The sequence below is a fragment of the Pinus tabuliformis genome, chromosome 6 (assembly GCF_031772625.1).
Source record: "Pinus tabuliformis cultivar Carrire ecotype Pingquan chromosome 6, CPIR1, whole genome shotgun sequence".
In the NCBI taxonomy this organism is placed as follows: Eukaryota; Viridiplantae; Streptophyta; class Pinopsida; order Pinales; family Pinaceae; genus Pinus; species Pinus tabuliformis.
In genome coordinates, this window is record NC_142292.1 from 1,206,357,916 (window position 1) to 1,206,380,221 (window position 22,306).

The window sequence follows — 22,306 nt, forward strand, 5'->3', positions numbered from 1 at the left end:
AAAGGGATATTGAATGTTACAATTGTCACAAGCATGGTCGTTTTGCCCAAGACTGTCCCATAAAGAGAGATGCTCCAAGATCCGACCGAAGCTACAACAACAACCGGTACAATGATAAAAGAAGAAGTGATGATAGAAGAGGGAGAGACGATCGAAGAAGAAGAGATACTTTGGATGATCATGAAGAAAGTCCTCATCCTAAAAGAAGTCAAGAAACTCTAGGTATGAAAGTAACGCAGCTACTAGTCAATCTAAATACATTCTTATTTCAGCCCTTTTTGGTTCTTCTCCTCCGGATTCATATAATAGTTGGTTGGTACATAGTGGGGCTTCTAGACACCTCTCCATGTAGAAGGAAGTCCTCTGAAATCTGGTTGAGAGAGAGACAAGTTTGAAGATTATTCTTGGGAACACACTTCATATCCAGTTAAGGGCTTTGGTACTGTCAAATTTAATTTAGACTATGGAGAATATATTTCGCTTCATTATGTGATGTATGTGTCAGTGTTAAAGAAGAATTTAGTATCTATATTTGCCTTGGAGGACAAAGGAATGAAGGTTGCCTTTATGAAAGCAAAAGTACTTGCCTAGCCTATGGGATCCCCTATGAGAGATGCTTTCACATTGGAATCTAGATTTGTTCTATAGGGTCACTGGAAGACCTCTTCTAGCAGTGGTCCACGACATTAATCATCAAAGTGAGCTATAGCACTGAAATAAAAAGAAGTCAATGGGACCACTCCCCTCTAGTAGAATCAAGACCAATCATAATATCGAACAGAATGAAGTGGTCGTGAGAAAACAGGTTTGGAAGGATGCTAAGGCCAAAAAATCAATTATGAGGAACGGTGTTGTTCCGAGACCTCAAGGAAAGTCTAATGCAACTTCAAAATGGTTATAAAGATGAAGCATGAAGCAGATGGGAGCATGGAAAGTTGTTAAAATTGGCAATTAGGGTCAAATTCCACTTTAGACAGCTCATTTGATGGAGATGATGATTGTGTTGAATTCCTCTTTTCGAGAGGACCAAAACTGATCTAAAGATCATCAAATTTGAACAAGCAAAAATGTGTTTTCAAAATTATGCCCACACGTCTAAATTGTCAAAGTCGACCACATCATCATGTAGACTCATCAAGCCCAAGAGACATGTCACTTCACCCTCAACAACTTGTATAAATATAAGTGACCTCTCACCTCATTTGGCAACATCATCACTCACATATTCTCCTCTCTCTCTCTCTCTCATTGGTTCCTACAACTATTGGGCATTCTCTCTCACTTACATGTGTGGCAAAGGAGGACGAAATTCAAACAGAATTACAAGGCCAAAAATTTCAGACTATCCTGCAATCTGACCAGTGTTAACTTTGACTTTCCAAAAAGATTTTGACTTCGCTTTTCTGGGCAGATTTATGTTTGGGCAAGTCGTACACCTTGGCACAGAAACTAAGGTATTCTGGAAACTTTGATTACAGCATAAAATTGCAGGTTGACCGCAGACTTTAGGGCTGAGTTTGACCAAGTTTCATTGTTGATCCGTTGACTATTTTGGGTTGATTTTGACCTCCTATTCAGGCCGAGCTTCAAAGGAGACATTTTGTTGTTGATTTGACCATTGTTGACTTTCTGGTTAGGGTTGAATTTGACTGCAGATTTGACAAAGTGGCTTTGACTTTAATTTGGCAAGTCAGCTTTGACTTTTTGTACTCTCTCTCTATTGAACATTTGATATAATAATAAGAAGAATTGATCAAAAGGTTTTCCCCACATTAGGGTTTTTCCCTGGCATCTGCCAAATTTGGTGTTCTTTTGTCTTGGCTTGTCTTCTGATTTTGTTTCATGTTTTATCTACTTTTACTGTCAATGTGATTAATGGTTAAAGTGATTTCTATTGGAAATTAAATTGGTAGGCTGCTAAAGTACTTTGAAGTAATTGTGCTAAACATAGAACATACCATTGTTAACTAAAATTAACATGGTATCAGAGCCCAGGTGAAGACAAAGCCCAAGCAAAAGAGAGAAAAGCAATCATTAAGAGAGATCTATCGGACAAGTTTCAATGGCTTCTACATCTTACTTCAAGTCTGAGGATAAGCTCAAGGACAAATCTGACTGTCACACATGGAAGATGACTTTGGACTCGACTTTGGAAGAGCATGATGCCATGGACTATGTGCAGGGTAGAGTGGTGGACCTTCCTTCAAATACACCTGTTGCTGCAAAGGTGGTTTCGATGAATTATTGGCTAGATGCACTCAAGAGGAGACGAGGATCATGGAAAGAGACAAGCCTTCAAATGGAAATGAACCTACTACTTTCTCCGTTCATGCTAAAAGGAAAAAAATGTTGGTCCGAGGAGATAGGGTCAAGGATTCAAGCAGGATTTCAAAGGAAGAAAAGAAAGGTGCTACAATTGTAACAAGTTCAGCCACTATGCTAGAGAGTGTCCTCACAAGAAGAATTCTCCAAGGGATGACGACAACAACAATTTCAAAGGCAATAGGAATTAAAGGAACAACAGGTTCAACAATAAAGGAAAGGAATGCTCTCGTTGCTCGATATGGAAATGGTCGACCTCCCAAAAGGACAAGAAATTCCAGGTATGAGGAAAGTAATGTTGTAGAAAAAAAAATGAATTTTATCTTATTTCCGATCTATCTACTACCTCTCCTCTGAATACCTTGAATCATTAGTTGATTGATAGTGGAGCCTCAAGGCACTTCACTGGGTTCAAGGAGGCCCTCTCAAATTTGGTTGAAAAGAAAACTAATTTGGAGATCATACTTGGAAATAATGCCACCTACCCCGCGAAAGGGATAGGTATTGTCACTCTTCACATGAATCAAAGTCAAAGCATTCATCTAATAGAAGTGTTGTATGTGCCCGATTTGAAGAAGAACCTGGTGTTTATTTCTGCGATGGAAGTGTTGACCACTACGTGTCAATGACCCATAGCAGTACACCCCCCTTTTCGCAAAGGAATAGCACCTGATCGATGTGTTCCTACCATCCAGCTATCATCGTCAGCCTGAGGATCATGTTATAATATAAACCCATTATGCATGTGTATAATGTAAATAATCTCAGCAAATATGTGTCGTGTATGTAATCACCTAAGTCACATGACAAGAGGACACGAGACACGGAGGACATGTAAATACGAGTATTCAATACGAAACGCAGCGACCTGGAAACAGGACACGGGGGACATGTTTTATATATATTTAATAAAATATATATATATATATATACCGAAATATAGTTTTTTATCCATATTAAATTACAGGTTGCAACTTATCTAATCAAATTAAAATATAATTACTTCTCAAAGTTCATAGTTCACTTTAAAAAAATAAATAGAATCAAAATTTACTATTTAGAAATTAGAATGTGATATGCTTGGTCTTGATTCTTGAATATTCAATGTTCATTGTTCATGTACAACTTACAAGCACATAAGAAAATAACTAAAGTCTAATCCTATTGATTTCCTCTGCCCCTCTTGCAAGAAAATGCCACAGCTTTCCCTTTCCCTCTAGATGTAGATGCTGGTACTGGTGGAGTTGGCAATGAAGTTTGCTATGCTCTAGAAGCTGAAGAACTAGAAGTAGGAGCTATAGGAGGTAGACCACGTCCTCTACTAGTGGCAGGAGTAGCCCGGGCAGGTGGTGTCACCTGAAAACATTACAATCTCCCAATCCTGAAATCCTGAAAAACTGATAAGTCTGCTGCGTTTTGAATGAAATCTAAAATTCTACTTTCTCCATATGAAATCCAATGAGGCCAGAACCACTCTCAAACATCCTGAGTCATTTCATGGTAATGTTAAAAATTTAAGTAAAAGGATGAAAATGAAGATTAAGGATAATGTCACTTTTACTTTAAGAATTTAACATTACCATGAATAGCATATCAATACTAGGGCCTAGACTTGATCATTAAGCTGCCCCACTCAAAAATTATTTGTTTATTTCAAAAAAAATTGCAGCTTATGCAGGCAACGTTTTCTATCAACAGAATACGCATTTTCCAGATGCAAGACACGACGAAAACTAGCGAATACATTTTACATTTTACAGGACACGATGAAAAATGTTTTCGACACGTTTTAGGGCCGTTTTCGCGTCCGGCACATAAAATATGGGACACGGGACCTTGGAGGACGTGTCCTGTGACTTAGGTAATCACCTAGGTAAACCTACTTTTCTGGTGACGATCTACATTCCAGAAGGTTTTTTGTCTCACCGATCCATTATTGGATGGTCAACAGAGTTTCCTTCAGCCTTACCCCAAAGCCACAGTGGATTTTGTCACTAGGATCTTAAGGGAGTCATAGTGTTATAGATCGAGTCTCTGTAAAAATGATTTGGGAATAATTCTAACTATTTGGTTAGGTTATTTTATTACAAATTGCTTAGTCTGTTGGATTATATTTGTGTCGCAAAAATGGGTAGTCTGTGAGGGTCTATTTCAAATGGGTTTTCCCCCTTGAGATGTAAAAAATATAAAAATCATGATGTAAAGTGTCTTGAGGGTTAGAAGAATAATTTATTCCCTCATAGGTTAATTAATTAAATTTTCTAGCCAAAATTAATTACAATCCTAAGCCATAACTTTAATTAATTATAGGTCCTAAGTAAATTTAAATTTTCCAAAGGCAAAATTCGTGGGTCTTTTAAAAATTAAATTTAAAGAGGTCTAGGGACTAAGGTTAATTAATTATTTTGTTAAATTTTAAGCCTTTGGTCCCTAGGGTTAAGTCAAAGTCAAAATTTTAAAGAAATTAATTCAAAATTTTAATTTTTGAATTAATTAAAATGCATTTAATTGAAAAAATCGAAATTTCCTCAATAATTTAAAATTCGATGGATGAGATTAAAAAAAAATTTGATCCTCATCAATGATCGAGATTGCTTTAACGGGGATCACTCGAACTAGTCGTTGGAAGATTTATATTTAAATAGGAAGTCATTTGTCAATTGACATGATCTGATCTCTGGATCGTGTACTAAGCTCTCAAGCTCTCTTGTATACTTTTTTGAATTAATGCAAAAGTCTTTGGGGTTTCAACGTGATGTAGTGTTCCTCTTCATGAATTTATGGTAACATTGTTTTAATTTTTGTTTAATATTATGTGAAAACTATCAATCAATAGCTCTCTTAGAATAATCTGAATACAGGTATCTTATTTAGTTTGTTGGATCTAGGGTAACATTTTTAATTTTGATTGAAGTAGCAAGTATCTCTATTTCTTCAGAATTTTATTGTTGTTCTATTTCTCTACTTGATTTGATGGCTGACCTAGTGTTTGCAAAAGATCTCTCAAGTTCTCATTGATCGTTTGGGGATAGTCCTCGGTTGGACCAGCCAACTCTCAACACATATTTTTTGAAGAGCCTACTTCATATAAGCCTCAGGATTTATCTAACGATAAAAAAAATTCTACAGGGTGTTTTTGGGCTAGCACCTCTCTAAAATTTCAAAAACTTTTAAATATTTTGTGGAAATTTTGATAGATCTGGCTATTAAAAGCCTTAGATTATCAGATCTGAGAGCGGAGTTGGACTCATACTCCTCAGATCTGATAGATCTGTAAATTATTTGTATAGATCTGTATTTTATTTGTATAGATCTGTTATTTACTTATGTAGATCTGAAATTTTTATAACATAATTTTGAATTTTATTGGGTTTTGGGATTTTCTCAATTTTTGTACATATTGGGTATTGGGTTTTTCTCTTTTCACTTGTGCAGGAATAGATCTGAGAAATCAGCCAAGTAAATCTTCAGATTTTAGCTAGATCTAGGCCCTAGAAGGCAAGATCTGGGCTCAAAGATTGTTTGCAGGAATAGATCTGAGAAATCAACCAAGTAAATTTTCAAATCTGAGCTAGATCTAGACTCTGGAGGGCAAGATCTCGGCTCAAAGATTGTTTGCAGGAATAGATCTGAGAAATCAACCAAGTAAAGCTTCAGATCTGAGATTTTTCAATCAGATCTGGAGGTTTTGAGACAAATCTAGGCCCTGGAGGGCAATATCTTATCCCAAATCTTTTTACAAGGCCATCCATTAAAGATTTTGCAATAAACCTGAAAATCCGAAGCACAATAAATTTTTCAGAACAAGGGTTTCAAGTTTTGGGGCTCCTAAGCCCAGCTCTGCCTTCTCCTAGCCCAACGTTAGTTCTATTGACCCTGTGCTAGCTCTCATTGGCCCTAGATTCCCTTGCTCCATTTCTGATTTGAATATCTAATTTTTTGAAGCTAATCATTGGTGGGTTTTTGTAGAAAATTTGGTAAAAATTTGTGTTTCAAGTATTGACATTTTCTTTTGGCAACTTTGGCAAGTGATCTTCAAGGCCTAAGGCCTAAGAGTTTGATCTCTAAACCATCTTTTTCCTCATTGTTTGCTACAGTAGTCATATACCTTTCTAATAGTGGTAAAAAACACATCTAAGTGGTTTGAAATTAACTAAAAAATTGCTAAATAAATTAATAAGTCATTTATGTTTTATGTGTATCAAGAATTTGGCCTAGATCTACATTTTGGGTCACTGTTATCTCTAAATAATTCTGTTTCTGAAGTCTGAAATATAACAGTGGAAAAATTTCATGTGGGTTAGCCTAAAATCAGTCCCTAAATTGTTTAATACATTAAGGAATTAATTTCTTGAGTTGGGCATTCATCATTAGGCTTATTTCATGTTTTAATTGTTGGTTGTAATAAGTATATCAGATCTTATATAATTCCGGAAATCACATCATAACAGACTGAAATTTTTTTATAATTCACGAGGGAAAGCTTGGCAAAATTTCGGTAAATCTTTGGCATAAAGATATCATTGATAGCTTACTGTTTTCATTGACATATTGCTGCTGTCATAAAGTTTTTCTTACTACTGCCCTAAAAAGTAATTTCTGAAAATTAAGTGATCTGTCATGTAATTGTGATAAAATGCATATCTTTCGTTTTATAAACTAAGTATTTTTTGAGCATTTGTTGATATTAATTGCAAAGAAGTTTTCTTTCTCTTTGAGCTATAACTGTATCAGAAAGATTTGAAATAAGCTTGTGTTCTAATTGTAATATCTTCAGGGATTTAATTTTGAGTCTTCATCTTAAAAAAGGCGAGCATTTCATTTGGGTAATTGAGGACTTTTGCGGCATAAGTGTTTTCCCATTTTCGAGTCTAATTTCATCTCATCTTCCGATGCATTTGCATATAAGTTAACTTTGCATAAATAAAGTTTACTTCCAAGCATAAGCTTGGTCGATAGACAGATCGATCTCCATCCATCTTTTCTTGAGAGCCTGTTTTAATAGTACTTAAAACGGTGACCTTACAGTTGTCAGAGCCACAGTTCTTTGCAGCGCCTAAGGCACTGAGTATGTTAGAATTTCAGGAGAGGTATCATTAATCACACCTTAGTGTGCTTCTCCGAATTTTCTCTCTACCAATTACTATGAAATCAGGCTCAACACAAAAAGGATTGAAGAGGTTCACATTTAAATAGGCATTTAACTAAAATTAACCAAGATTCTTCCATCTCACATTAGTTTTATGATCTGCATTTCATATAAAATAGTTATCCATCTAAACAACAGTTGTTAATCGATTACTTGGCCTTGATTTCCCTTGCAAGATCATTGACTCCATAAGGCACTGGAATCAATCTTTTAAAATCTAATCAAATCCTATAAGTCTTGCTAAATCTTAATCAAGTACTTGATCGCTTCACTATGTCTTCCGAACTAATTGTTTCCCAACTAGTTCTTCTTCATTCCACTTTTCCATAGGGTCTACCCCCCTTAGCCTGCTGTAAAGAGACAGCGTAAACGGAGAGATTGGGGATCAGGGCATTGTTTTAAGATCCGGCCGGCTCGGAACCGACTCAGCTGAGTTGGTCCGAGCCGGAAAAAAATTTCAACCCGGCAAAAAATTCAGTTCGATCGGCCGAGTTATGACTAATGGCTATGACTCGGCCGAGTCAATCATAACTCGGCCGACTCAGCTGGATCCGTAACTACTCGGCCGAGTAGCTAACTATGGCTAGTGAACCATAAAAACACGCCTTTTTTAAAATTATTTTTAATTTTTCTAAGTGTGGGGGACTCCAAAGGGGTTTATGAATTAGTTTGCTGGTCTTTGGGGTCCATTCCCCTCTCCCAAACCCTAGTATTTGATCATATTGCCCTACTAAAGCTATGCTATTCATGGTAATGTTAAATTCTTAAAGTAAAAGTGACATTCTCCTTAATCTTCATTTTCATCCTTTTACTTAAATTTTTAACATTACCATGAAATGACTCAGGATGTTTGAGAGTGGTTCCGGCCTCATCGGATTTCATATGGAGAAAGTAGAATTTTAGATTTCATTCAAAATGCAGCAGACTTATCGGTTTTTCAGGATTTCAGGATTGGGGGATTGCAATGTTTCCATTGAATTTTGTCATGTATTAGGGTATGGAACTCGTATTTAATCAAGAGCACCAATCCCTCTATGTACCTTAATGTTAGTGACATTGGTTGTCAAACTCCTCTGGGATTCGCTCCCAAACCGGGAGCTTCCGAAAATGTAGTTCCCGCTCCAGTTTTCGTTCCCGCTCCCCGCTTTCGCTCCCGCTCCCAAGTAACACTGAGCCAGATGATGTTGGCAACTCTAGCAGTAGCCAGTGGTATTGGTCACATACTTTTGTTGTAAAGGCCATTTCTAGCCTCCTTGGTTATGTGTTTTTGTTTTGATCTCTATATCATCATCGTGTATGTATTGAACAGTGCACTGGGCACCAATTTTAATATAATGGATATATTCATGAGCCTACTTTGATCATATGTTGTCTTCTATCTATATTCTAACGTTGTGTGTTTGGAAACATGAACGAAAATCTTTAAAATTATGTGTTTTTATAAAAAATAAATATTTAATGTATTTTTTACAACGACCGAGTCATTGAAATTGAGCCGGCCGAGTCAATACTGAGTCAGAGTCGACCCTCGGCCGAGTCGAAGTTTTAAAACATTGGATCAAGGTGACAGCCCCCGATCTGAGTCGTTGTCGCAATAACTAGACATTCTATGCGACAACGTTTTTTGCATTGTTGCCGGGGATATTTTATTCTCGGCACTTCAACGACATTTTATCTTCATTCTCCTCATATCATCTTTATCATTTTTACTGGCAATGCCAACATTTTTTGGCGCCGTTGCCGAGGATATTTTATTCTCAGCACTTCAACGACATTTTATCTTCATTCTCCTCATATCATCTTTATCATTTTTACCGACAACGCCAACATTTTTTGGCGTTGTTGCTGGGGAACAATTTATTGGGCCTTGGCTCTTCGACATTCATCTTTCATCTTTCTCATCTCTCATTCGAGCGGACAAAACCAACACATCTCGGCATTGCCTCCAGGGACCAATTTATTAGGCCTTGACTTTAAGACATTCATCATTTCAATCATCTCATCTTTTCCGCCATTCATTAGCCTGTCAAGCGGCACAACATTTCCTGGCATCATTTGATCTTTTCATCGCCCTATCTTTCGTCATCTCATTAATCGTTTCATCTACACTTTTAGCACCTAGACATATCGGTTCGTTTCTTGTTTGGGTGGCGACTCCACTTATTCATCCATTATTTCTCAAACAAGAAACCCTCCCTTATATCCAATTGTTTTTTCCTTTTGGATCCTAGAGCTAGATTCATGTTCAAGTAGCGACTCCACTTCTTCCATTTCTTACAAGAATTTCTATTAGAAACTCGCTTCTTATGGATCTCTTGATTTTCTTGAGCAGGGGTCTCTCTCTAGCATCCATTTGGTCCCTCCTTATCCCTTCAAGCAAGTCATCATGGATGATTCGTTTACCTCGTGTCATTTTACTGATTTTCTCCATGATATACCGGAAGCGGCCATTCATAAATTGCCTTTGTTCTCAGGTGGTGATTCAGTCGCTGTTATAAAGCATCTACGCAGGGTTTCTCATACAATAATCAAATATTGTAGTTCTCCCCAGTATAATCATGAAGATGTCAAAATGCGTCTATTTTCCTTTTCTTTAGAGGGTGATGCTTTGAATTGGTTTAATAATTGTCCTAAAGATTCATTCGTTTCTTTACAAGACATTGTCAATGCTTTTACAGATAGATATGGTGATCAAGGTAGCTCACCTTGTGCCCCTAAAATTATGCAACAGAATGAGAGTGATCTTGTAAAGGATCCAACTGTCAATGAAAAATTTCAAGACAATTCTCCATATCCAACTGTCAATGAAAAATTTCAAGACAATTCTCCATATCAAAATGTGCCATCCACTTGTATCGTTGCAAGACAAATCCATGATAGTGGAAAAGCAGGAACAAGTTATGAAATCAGTGTCGACAATGAAAGGGAAAATGATAAGCAAATTATAGAAGAACTAAAGCAGTTGGTTAGAGACATGCAGTGCAGTCAAACGCAGCTGGTAAAAAATATGGAGCTTAATCAAGAAAAATTTGTAACTGATTACGTCAAAGATATGAGAACTTTATACACCCACCTGGAAAAACGTGATAAGGAGATGGAAATCATGAAAATTAAACACTCTGATCACATAACCAACATACAAAGTCAACATGCTAAAGAAATGGAAACCATGAAAGCTAATCATGACAGGGAAATTAATTCTATGCAAAACAAGTTATTAGCCCTAGAGGAAAATATGACGATCATGGAATTCAATCATTCAAATCAAGTGACTGCCATGGAAGCAAGTTATCAGGAAGAAATAAATGCGATTCAGAACAAGTTGTCAACTATGGATGAAGAAATGACCATCATGAGATTCGATTATAATAATCAGTTAGCTATCATACAAGAAAATCATGATAAAGAGATAAACTCTATGCAACATTGCTTGATGACCATAAAAGCAGATAGTGACAAAGTAATAAAAGATATGGAAGCTAGTCAGACATGTCTTCAGAATAAGTTATTGAGCATAGAAGAAGACTATGCCAAGGAAGTCAGTGCTATGAAGGTTGAACACTCTAACCAGATGGATGCCATAACAATACAGGTAAAGAAACTTCAGGATCAGTCAGAGAATGAAAGAAACAAGGAAACATCAACAAATCATAAGCCTCCCTATCTGCTGCAGCAAGCTCCATCTTATTATGAGGTCCTTTGTTCCATTGAAAAGTGCCTAATTGAAGGTGACCTGGATAAAATGGAAATTAATAATCAGGCTGATGCTCACATGGTTAATCCTCCAATCATAGAGGATCAAGTTATAACTTATGACACCTGTGAGACTGATCCACCATTCTTGACAGAGCAGATGCAGAATGAAGAGAGGCGTGTCATGCATATCTTACATACTTCATCTGAGAGTTTTGAAACAGAATGTTCCACATCATTAGTGATACAGCCTGCCACAAAGAAAAAACGCAAGAGAAAGAGAATGAGAAAGCGATTTGATGCATCAGATGGTCGCGAGCAGCTTGATTCTCGGATAGGAAAAAGTCCTACCGTATGCAGAATTGGACATGGCACATCCGAGAAACAGCCGACGGATTTGCCTGAAAGCAGGCAAATGCTCAATATGCACTATATTGAATGCATCTGATGCCATGGGACATCTTTGTATTGTATTTCTAACCTTATGCCCTGTTATTTTAGTGTTTCATTTTGTAATTAGATTTGGTTTTTCATGTTGTTAGACTAGTTAATAAATGAACAACTTATATCTTTCTTGTGCTTCACATTATATGATCATTTTTGGATAGACGCTACTTATGTTTTGTTGTGTGTTGCATGGATGCAGATTTTGGATTCTCAAATTCCTCCAGTGCAACAACGTGTCCCCAAGTAGAGCCAGAGGTTGACCACTACGTGTCAATGACCCATAGCAGTACACCCCCTTTTTCGCAAAACGGATAGCCCCTGATCGATGTGTTCCTGCCAGCTATCATCGTCAGCCTGAGGATCATGTTATAATGTAAACCCATTATGCATGTGTATAATGTAAATAATCTCAGCGAATCCGTGTCGTGTATGTAATCACCTAGGTAAACCTACTGTTTTGGTGACGATCTACATTCCGAGAGGTTTTTTGTCTCACCGATCCATTCTCGGATAGTCGGCAAAGTTTTCCTTCAACCTTACCCCAAAGCCGGAGTGGATTTTGTCACTGAGATCTTAAGGGAGTCCTAGTGTTATAGATCGAGTCTCTGTAAAAGTGATTTGGGAATAATCCTAACTATTTGGTTAGGTTATTTTATTACAAATTGCTTAGTCTGCTGGATTATATTTGTGTCACAAAAATGGGTAGTTTGTGAGGGTCTATTTCAAATGGGTTTTCCCCCTTGATGTAAAAAATGTAAAAATCATGACGTAAAGTGTCTTGAGGATTAGAAAAATAATTGATCTCCTCATAGGTTAATTAATTAAATTTTCTGGCCAAAATTAATTAAAATCCTAAGCCAGAAATTTAATTAATTATAGGTCCTAGGTAAATTTAAATTTTCCAAAGGAAAAATTCATGGGTCCTTTAAATTAAATTTTAAAGAGATCTAGGGACTAAGGTTAATTAATTATTTTGTTAAATTTTACGCCTTTAGTCTCTGGGGTTAAGTCAAAGTCAAAATTCTGAGGAAATTAATTCAAAAATTTAATCTTTGAATTAATTAAAATGCATTTAATTGAAAAATTCGAAATTTCCTCAATAATTTAAAATTTCGACTGATGAAATTAAAAGAAATTTTGATCCTCATCAACGGTCGAGATGAAATTAAAAGAAATTTTGATCCTCATCAACAGTCGAGATTGTTTTGACGAAGATCACTCGAACTAGCCGTTGGAAGATTTATCTTTAAATAGGAGGTCATTTGTCAGTTGAGATGATCTGATCTCTGGATCGTGTACTAAGCTCTCAAGCTCTCTTATATACCTTTTTGAATTAATACAAAAGTCTTTGGGGTTTCAACGTGCTGTAGTGTTCCTCTTCATGAATTTATGGTAACATTGTTTTAATTTTGCTTAATATTATGTGAAAACTATCAATCAATAGCTCTCTTAGAATAATCTGAATACAGGTATCTTATTCAGTTTGTTGGATCTAGGATAACATTTTTAATTTTGATTGAAGTAGCAGGTATCTCTATTTCTTCAGAATTTTATTGTTGTTCTATTTCTCTACTGGATTTGATGGTTGATCTAGTGTTTGCAGAAGATCTCTCAAGTTCTCATTGAGCGTTTGGGATAGTCCTCGGTTGGACCAGCCAACTCTCAACACATATTTTCTGAAGAACCTACTTCATATAAGCCTCAGGATTTATCTAACGATAATTTTTTTCTGCAGGGTGTTTTTGGGCTAGTATCTCTCTAAAATTTCAAAAACTTTTAAATATTTTGTGAAAATTTTGATAGATCTGGCTATTAAGAGCCTTAGATATCAGATCTGGGAGCGGAGTTGGACTCATAGTCCTCAGATCTGATACATCTGTAAATTATTTGTATAGATCTATATTTTATTTGTATAAATATGTTATTTACTTGTGTAGATCTGAAATTTTTATAACATAATTTTGAATTTTAACACTTGGGTTTTTGGGATTTTCTCTATTTTTGTACATATTGAGTATTGGGTTTTTCTCTTTTCACTTGTGTGGGAATATATCTGAGAAATCCGCCAAGTAAAACTTCAAATTTGAGCTAGATCTAGGTATTGGAGGGCAAGATCTGGGCTCAAAGATTGTTTGTAGGAATAGATCTGAGAAATCAGCCAAGTAAATTTTCAAATCTAAGCTAGATCTAGACTCTGGAGGGCAAGATCTGGGCTCAAAGATTGTTTGCAAGAATAGATCTGAGAAATCAACCACGTAAATTTTCAGATCTGAGATTTTTCAAGCAGATTTGGGGGTTTTGAGACAGATCTAGGCCCTGGAGGGCAATATCTTATCCCAAATCTTTTTACAAAGCCATCCATTAAAGATTTTGCAATAAACCTGAAGATCTGAAGCACAATAAATTTTTTCAGAACAAGGGTTTCAAGTTTTGGGACTCCTAAGCCCAGATCTGCTTTTTCCTAGCCCAACGCTAGTTCTATTGGCCCTTTGCTAGCTCTCATTGGCCCTAGATTCCCTTGCTCCATTTTTTATTTGAATATTTAAATTTTTTAAGCTAATCATTGGTGGGCTTTTGCAGAAAATTTGGTAAAAATTTGTGTTTCAAGTATAGAAATTTTTTTTGGCAACTTTGGCAAGTGATCTTCAAGGCCTAGGGCCTAAGGGTTTGATCTTTAAACCATCTTTTTCCTCACTGTTTGCTACAGCAGTCATATACCTTTTAATAGTGGTGAAAAACACATCTAAGTGGTTTGAAATTAACTAAAAAATTGCTAAATACATTAATAAGTCATTTATGTTTGATGTGTATTAAGAATTTGGCTTAGATCTACATTTTGGGTCACTGTTACCTCTGAATAATTCTGGTTCTGAAGTCTGAAATATAACACTGGAAAAATTTCATGTGGGTTAGCCTAAAATCAGTTCCTAAATTGTTTAATACATTAAGGAATTAATTTCTTGAGTTGGGCATTTATCATTAGACTTATTTCATGTTTTAATTGTTGGCTGTAATAAGTATATCAGATATGATATAATTCCGGAAATCACATCATAACAGGCTGAAATTTTTTTATAATTCATGTGGGCAACCTTGGAAAAATTTCGGTAAATCTTTGGCATAAAGATATCATTGATAGCTTACTGTTTTCATTGACATATTGTTGTTGTCATAAAGTTTTTCTTACTACTGTCCTAAAAACTAATTTCTGAAAATTAAGTGCTCTGTCATGGAATTGTGATAAAATGCATATCTTTTGTTTCATAAACTGAGTATTTTTTTAGCATTTGTTGATATTAATTGCAAAGAAGTTTTCATTCTCTTTGAGCTATAACTGTATCAGAAATATTTGAAATAAGTTATGTTGCCAGGAAACGTGGGTTTGGGGACGGGGACAGGAACGTCATTTTTTGAAATAGGGTGTGTGAGTTCGTCGGGGGTATATTATAATTTATATATATAATATATAAATACTATATTTTATAAATTATAATATATATGAATTTGTATATTTTTCAACTTTAAACAAGAAAACTAAAATATTTATGATTTAACCGTATTGATTTCAGAGGTTAAAGGTTGATCGAATATCCTCTTTCAAGGGATAATAGAGCCCAATTTATGTCTCCTTATTCACTATCCAAATTTCAAGATTTTTGCCAAATCCTGTAGCAACTTGCCTACTCAAGAAATCAAGTTAATTGCAAAAGCTCTGACAATCAGTAAGTTGAGGTTCTTATCAGATGGAGCATGTTCCAGGTGTGTCCTTCGCAATGGCATTGTAAAATTTGGGAAATTTGCTCTTAAACAATATCAGGGTTTGCCTTGTTAAACAACGATTTTTCAGAGAACAAGCTATGTTTATTGTTGATCCATCTCTGCTGTAGAAGACTGATTTTAATGGCTGAAGATCTATTATTTAAAGGTTGATATTCCATTGATATACTTGTTGTAATACTTCCAGGTTCCACCGTTTTGACCTTCACTACATCTATTGGTGTCTAGTTAATTGCATGGTTGTTTATGCTCAGAAATTTTCATCATTTTAAGTTGTAACAGCAGTGAAAGTATAATTCTGAGTTTATAAATAAGTTGTCTAGTTATTTGAAGCATTTTCCCATTGCTGCAATGACCCTTATCCACGTCACTTGAGAAAAAATATAAAACCAACATCTACAGAAGTTGTCCTTCAACTATTTGATAAAATACCTCAATTAAGACTCATTGAAACTCAATTGAAAACTCAGAAATTTTAAGAGAAAATTGAGTATATTTGAGTTGGAATATTACATCTACATCGACACTTTGCAATCCTTTCCGATGTATCAAAAGAACCCCGTTTATAATTTTGAAGTCTCAGGTTCTTTCAAGAAGAACCGGGTTCTTCAGGGTTCTTCTCAGAGGTACCCGTTCCAGCACCCAGAACGTGGGGACAGGAACCCGGGACGGATTCGAGAACCCCACCCCTGGGTTCGGGAACCCGTGCAACATAGGAAATAAGCTTGTGTTCTAATCGTAATATCTTCAGGGGTTTAATTTTGAGTCTTCATCTAAAAAAAGGCGAGCATTTCATTTGGGTAATTGAGGACTTTTGCGGCATAAGTGTTTTTCCATTCTCGAGTCTAACTTCATCTCATCTTCCAGTGCATTTGCATATAAGTTAACTTTGCATAGATAAAATTTACTTCCAAGCATAAGCTTGGTCGATAGACAGATAGATCTCCATCCGTCTTTTCTTGAGAAGCCTGTTTTAATAGTACTTAAAACGGTGACCTTACAGTCGTCAGAGCCACAGCGCTCTGCAACGCCGGAGGCACCGGGTATGTTAGAATTTCAAGAGAGGTATCGTTAATCACACCTTAGTGTGCTTCTCCTGATCTTCTCTTTGCCAATTACTACGAAATCAAGCTCAACACAAAAAGGATTGAAGGGTTCACATTTAAATAGGCATTTAACTAAAATTAACCAAGATTATTGCATCTCACATTAGTTTTAGGATCTGCATTTCATATAAAATAGTCATTCATCTACGCAGCAATTGCTAATCGATTACTTAGTCTTAATTTCCCTAGCAAGATCATTGACTCCATAAGGCACAGGTATCAATCGTTTAAAATCTAATCAAATCCTATAAGTCTTGCTAAATCTTAATCAAGTGATCGCTTCACTGTGTCTCCCGAACTGGTTGGTTCCCAACTAGTTCTTCTTCATTCCACTTTTCCATAGGGTCTACCCCCCTTAACCTGTTGTAAGGAGATAGCTTAAACGGAGAGATTGGGGATCAGGGTGACAACCCCCGATCTGAGTCGTTGTCGTGGTGCCTAGACATTCTATGCGACAACAGGAAGATAAAGGCTTCAAGGTAACATTCATTGATGGAAAGGTACATATTTGGCAAAGCAACCCTAAGAAGCATTCACTCTTGGATTTAGGGTTGATGGTCTCTATCAAGTTGGAGGAAGTCCTTTGGGAGCCTTGACTTGCGATACTTCTCTTCAATCTGAATTATGGCACCGGAGATTTTCTCACCTTCATTACAAAGCCTTACCTGGGGTAAGGAAGATGGTCACAGGTATGCCCGAGTTCAACATGAACCATGAAGGAGTTTGTTAGGGTTGTGTAGTTGAGAAACTTACAAGGGGACCATTCCCTTCTAGTGAAAGCCAAACAACCAATGTTCTTCAATTGGTCTATTCTGACCTATCTGGTATGTTTCCTATAACATCATTGGGAGGATACTTAAACTATGCAATCTTTGTGGATGACTTCTCACACAAAACATGGATCTATTTTTTGGAAAAGAAGGATGAAGTGTTCAAATGGTTCCGTTCTTTCAAAGTTTTGGTGGAAAATCAAACAAGGAAGAAAATCAAGATATTGAAGACCGACAATGGAACCGAATATGAATCAAATGAATTTAATGAATTTTACAAAGAGGTTGGCATTATGAGGGAGACAAGTGTTCCATACACTCCTGAGCAAAATGGAGTTGCTGAAAGGAAGAATCGAACAATCATGGAAGCCACTCATGCCATGCTCCATGATCAAAGCCTACCAAAGTTTTTATGGGGAGAAGCGCCAACACTGTTGTGTATGTTCAAAATAGGAGCCTGCATCAAGCATTAGATTTCAAGACACCTGAGGAAGTTTTCACTAGTAAGAAACCTGATGTTTCTCATTTTAGAATTTTTGGTTGTCCTGTATACTTTCATGTGCTTAAAGAGAAAAGAAACAAGTTGGAAACATTCGAGAAGAAAGGTATATTTGTTGGCTACAGTGAAAATTCAAAGGCATATAGAATCTATGTGGTTGGTCAAAGAGATTTGGAATTAAGCCATGATGTCATCTTCGATGAAGATACTACTCTTGGGAAAGCCGAGGTCTCCCTATCCCAAGGAAGGACAAAAATGTTGTTGCAGAAAAATAGGATGAGCCTATGCCCAATGTTGAAGGCCCGATGGATCCCATTGATCCACCTCCTATTGATCCCTCTACCTCAAGGAAAAGACCTTTGTGGCTCAAAGATACTCTCAAAGATGTTGAAAAACATACTGCTCCAAGAGGGACATTTAGCAAAAGTAAGAAGTCGAACAGGTATCAAGGGTACTTAGCTGTTATGAGTATTATAATTCAAGTTGAGCCATGTACGTTCGAAGAAGCCATAAAGCACCAAGTCTAGAAGGAAGCGATGAATGAGGAATATGAATCTATCATGAAGAATAATGTCTGGGAAGTGGTGCCTAGACCCAAGGTCAAGTCTGTAGTCACCTCAAAATGGCTATACAAAATTAAACATGGAGTTGATGGGAGTGTTGAAAAATATAAGGCCAAGTTCGTTGCTCGAGGCTTCTCTCAAAAGGAAGGAGTGGACTATAACAAGATATTTGCACCATTTGCCCAATATACCACTATCTGATCAATTACTGCTCTCGCTACCTCTTAAGAATGGAGCCTACATCAAATGGACGTTAAGACTCCTTTTTTGCAGGGCTCGCTTTAGGAGGAAGTCTACTTGGAACAACCTCAGGGGTTCGAAGTACAAGATCGAAGGACACACATATGTAGGTTGAACAAAGCCCTCTATGGGTTAAAGCAAGCCCCTAGGGCTTGGTATGAAAGGATTGATATCTATCTTATGACGCTGGAATTTACAAGGAGTGATGTTGATCCTAACCTATACTTCAAGGTTTAAAAGAGCATGCCTCTCATTTTGGTCCTTTATGTAGATTATCTTTTTTTGACAGGTGCAAACCCTCTCATTTATCAATGCAAGAGGGAGTTGGCTTCCAAGTTCGAGATGAAGGACCTAGGTCTTATGCACTACTTCCTAGGCCTGGAGGTCTAGCAAAATCCAGGTGAGATTTTCCTTTCTCAAGGAAAATACATTGTGAAGTTGCTCAAAAAATGTGGGATTGTGGATTGCAAGTTTGTGTCCACTCCGATGGAACTCAACTTCAACAGAAATCCAGGTCAAACTAACCAGTGATCCAAGTGCCAAGTCAGCCCTCCAAACTATGCATGTTTTGTCCACGAGATAGTTGACCAATATGCCATATACTTGTCCTTAGATGCCTCTGAATCTTGCATTATCATGCACCTCTAAATCTTTGAAACTCGCATCTCTATGTATCTCTGAAACTTTGAAACTCACATATCTATGTATCTTTGAAACTCTAAAATTCACTTATCTATGTATCTCTGAAATTCTGAAACTCGCATCACAGAGAGGTAGAAACTCACATCATCAAGAAGATACATATCACACAGGGTCACATTATCATCATCACAAAAATTCACATTATCAAGGAGAGACATATCACAGAGAACTGCATCATCATCATCATAGAATTCGATGTCTTCCTACCAGTGTTATCAAAATCGGTCGGTCCAACCGGTTTGGGTCCAAAACCAGTCCAATCAGGGCATCAGAACCAGAATTGGTCGGTTCAGTACCGAACCAGCCAGTTCAAGACCAATTTTGTGTGTTTTGTACCTTCCCAGGCCAGCGTAAAAAAAAAAATTGCCTATTTTTTTGATATTTTGATTTTTTCATTTGGTTGGCCCACTTCTAATTCTCTCCAAGGCCAGCCTAATATTCAAGCCTATGGCCCTCAACCTAAACTCAAGCTTATGGTCCTAGTATTGCTATGTAATTTATGATAATGTTAAATTCTTAAAGTAAAAGTTTCATTTCCATCATTTTACTTAAATTTTTAACATTACCATGAAATGACTCTAGATGTTTGAGAGTGGTTCCAACCTCATTGGATTTCATATGGAGAAAGTAGAATTTTAGATTTCACTCAAAATTTAGCAGACTTAAAAAAATTTCAGGATTTCAGGATTGTGGAAATTGCAATGTTTCCATTGAATTTTGTCATGCATGAGGGTAAGGAACTAGTATACAAAGAGCACCAATCCCTCTATGTACTTTGATGTTAGTGACATTGGTTGTCGAACTCCTCTATCATGACTCTACTAAAAATGTACCCATCACTCAAACAAAATATTGACTTGACATGCTATGTTTTTTCTATCTTATTTCAATGCTTAGAGGGTTATTTTGATGACGAAGATCCCAATGTAGGCAATGATTTTGATGATATGTAGGTATTTGTTGTAGCATGAATTTTTTAATGCTAAAGGCCATATAGAGCCTATTCGTTGATTTATTTTCGATTTAGGGATGGAATGCACTCAATGCTATTTTGGCTATGTATCCTTACATGCTATATAAATGAGAACTTTTGCTTATTTGTGTATAAATGGTTTGGATTTATATGGATGCACATATATATATTCCTTTAAAAATTGAATATTTATGTGTTTTTGGTTGCATTTATAGAAATAGAAGGTGCCACAACTTTGTGTTAGAGAATTAAAAAGGCAAAAATATTTTCTTACCTTGATAATTACTTGTGATGTATTGTTATCTTCTTTAACTTCTTTATGTCTTCTTTTATCTTCTCATCATCAAGCAACTACCAAAACATAAACATATGAAGATCAAAACAACAAGGACACAGGATGTAGGCTCTCAGCCAGGGCAAAACCCCTCTCCTAGGGGAAAACCCAACAAAATTCTCCTCTTCTTCAAGAACCAAATCAAATGAGACAACCAAGACCCAACAAGACCTCCTCCAATCCACCAAGTCAACCTCCCAAAAAGATTAGTCAAACTTTAGTCAAGTTCTCCAAAAGTCAACACAAGTCCATCCTTCCAAAACAAGTCAACACGGGTCTCGCCCCTCTCTGCAACTCCTGAAATTCGCCCTATACCTTCGGCCTTGCAATTTATCTCAGTCCTCTCGCAAGCGTGGCAGAATACACAAAAAAATTCAGCCCTTTTGCTAGATAAGAGTCTCTTCCTTCTTCACTATAGTTCTTTGCAATGATATGAATTCCTTTTTCTAGGCTCCTCGCATTTTCTTCTTACCTTAGAAATGTAGATCGAATACTTTGTCCACAATAGGTTGAATGTTGGCCTATATATAGTCTTATTTGTGAGGTTGAATCATCCTTATGAGGCCGACTTGGTGGAGGAGGTATGAATGACCATATTACATAAATTTAATTTTTCTTCTTTGATACAAAAAGCCCAATAAGGGTCTAGAACATGATGACAGGTACAGTGGCTCATGACACAACCCTAGAAGCACTCAATGGGTGCTTAGACCTATAGACATAATAAATAGAGCATGAAACTCATGCTTGCAAAAATAATTTTGTTTGATTTTTACAGTGATTTTCTTTTCTTATTTTTACAAATACATAAGAATTACATCATGTCATGAGCCAAACAACAATTATGAAAATCGATACTAGTTACATTTTCGACACTCCCTCTTAACTAGGGAGGTAGTCATAATTGTTCAACCGGTACAAGGATGGCCTCAATTGGAAATGTTCCAAGAAGAGCACAACAACATATGCAATGCTAGATACCATCTAGGCCAAAACTGCCAAGGTATCAATCCATCAAGGTACCATCTATGATTTTTGCCAAGGTACCAACTCAACATATCAAAGATCCAAGTGTCAAGACACTAATTCAAGGATCCAAGTGTCAAGACACTAACTCATCCAAGTATCAATTACCAAGACACTTACTCATCAAAGGCCCTGGTGTCATCTAAGACACCTAATTATCATAGATCCATTGGTGTCATCTAGGCCAATATATCAATTCCAACAGAGCTTTGTACATCATCTAGGCCAAGACACCAACACAACAGGGGATCTAGACATCATCAACCACCCTAGAAAGGGATACCACCCTTGAAAAGGATTTAAATATCAACAAGATGTCCTCCCCAGTACCATATACACACTCGCGGCCTAAGGTGCTCATCTCTCCCTCAAATCAGAGACCTATATCAATCCAAGCATGCTTATCAAATATTCAAACTTCCTAGGGAGAGATCAACACATCAGCTACTTGTTCAACTATCGAAACATATTGTAGCTTCACGACCCCAACCAGTATCAAACTTCCAATATATTGGTTCTTATTATCAATATGCTAGCATAAAATCTGGGGTCTACAACCATTCTGATGTTGCTTAGGTTATCACAATATCCAAACAAATCTTGACGGAAGCTTCCTTTTCCAACTTCTCAAGGAGCACCAAACTTAGCCTCAGCACTACTCAAAACAACTGAGTCTTGTTCACAACTCATCAAACAAGAATACCC

General features: G+C 36.6%; 1 protein-coding gene across 4 annotated transcripts in view; it reads right to left on the reverse strand.

Annotated features, from left to right (window-relative positions):
• Positions 1-22,306, reverse strand: part of LOC149263049 (phosphoribosylglycinamide formyltransferase, chloroplastic-like) — a 246,336-nt gene that overhangs the window by 100,707 nt on the left and 123,323 nt on the right. The gene's annotated exons all lie outside the window — the stretch shown is intronic.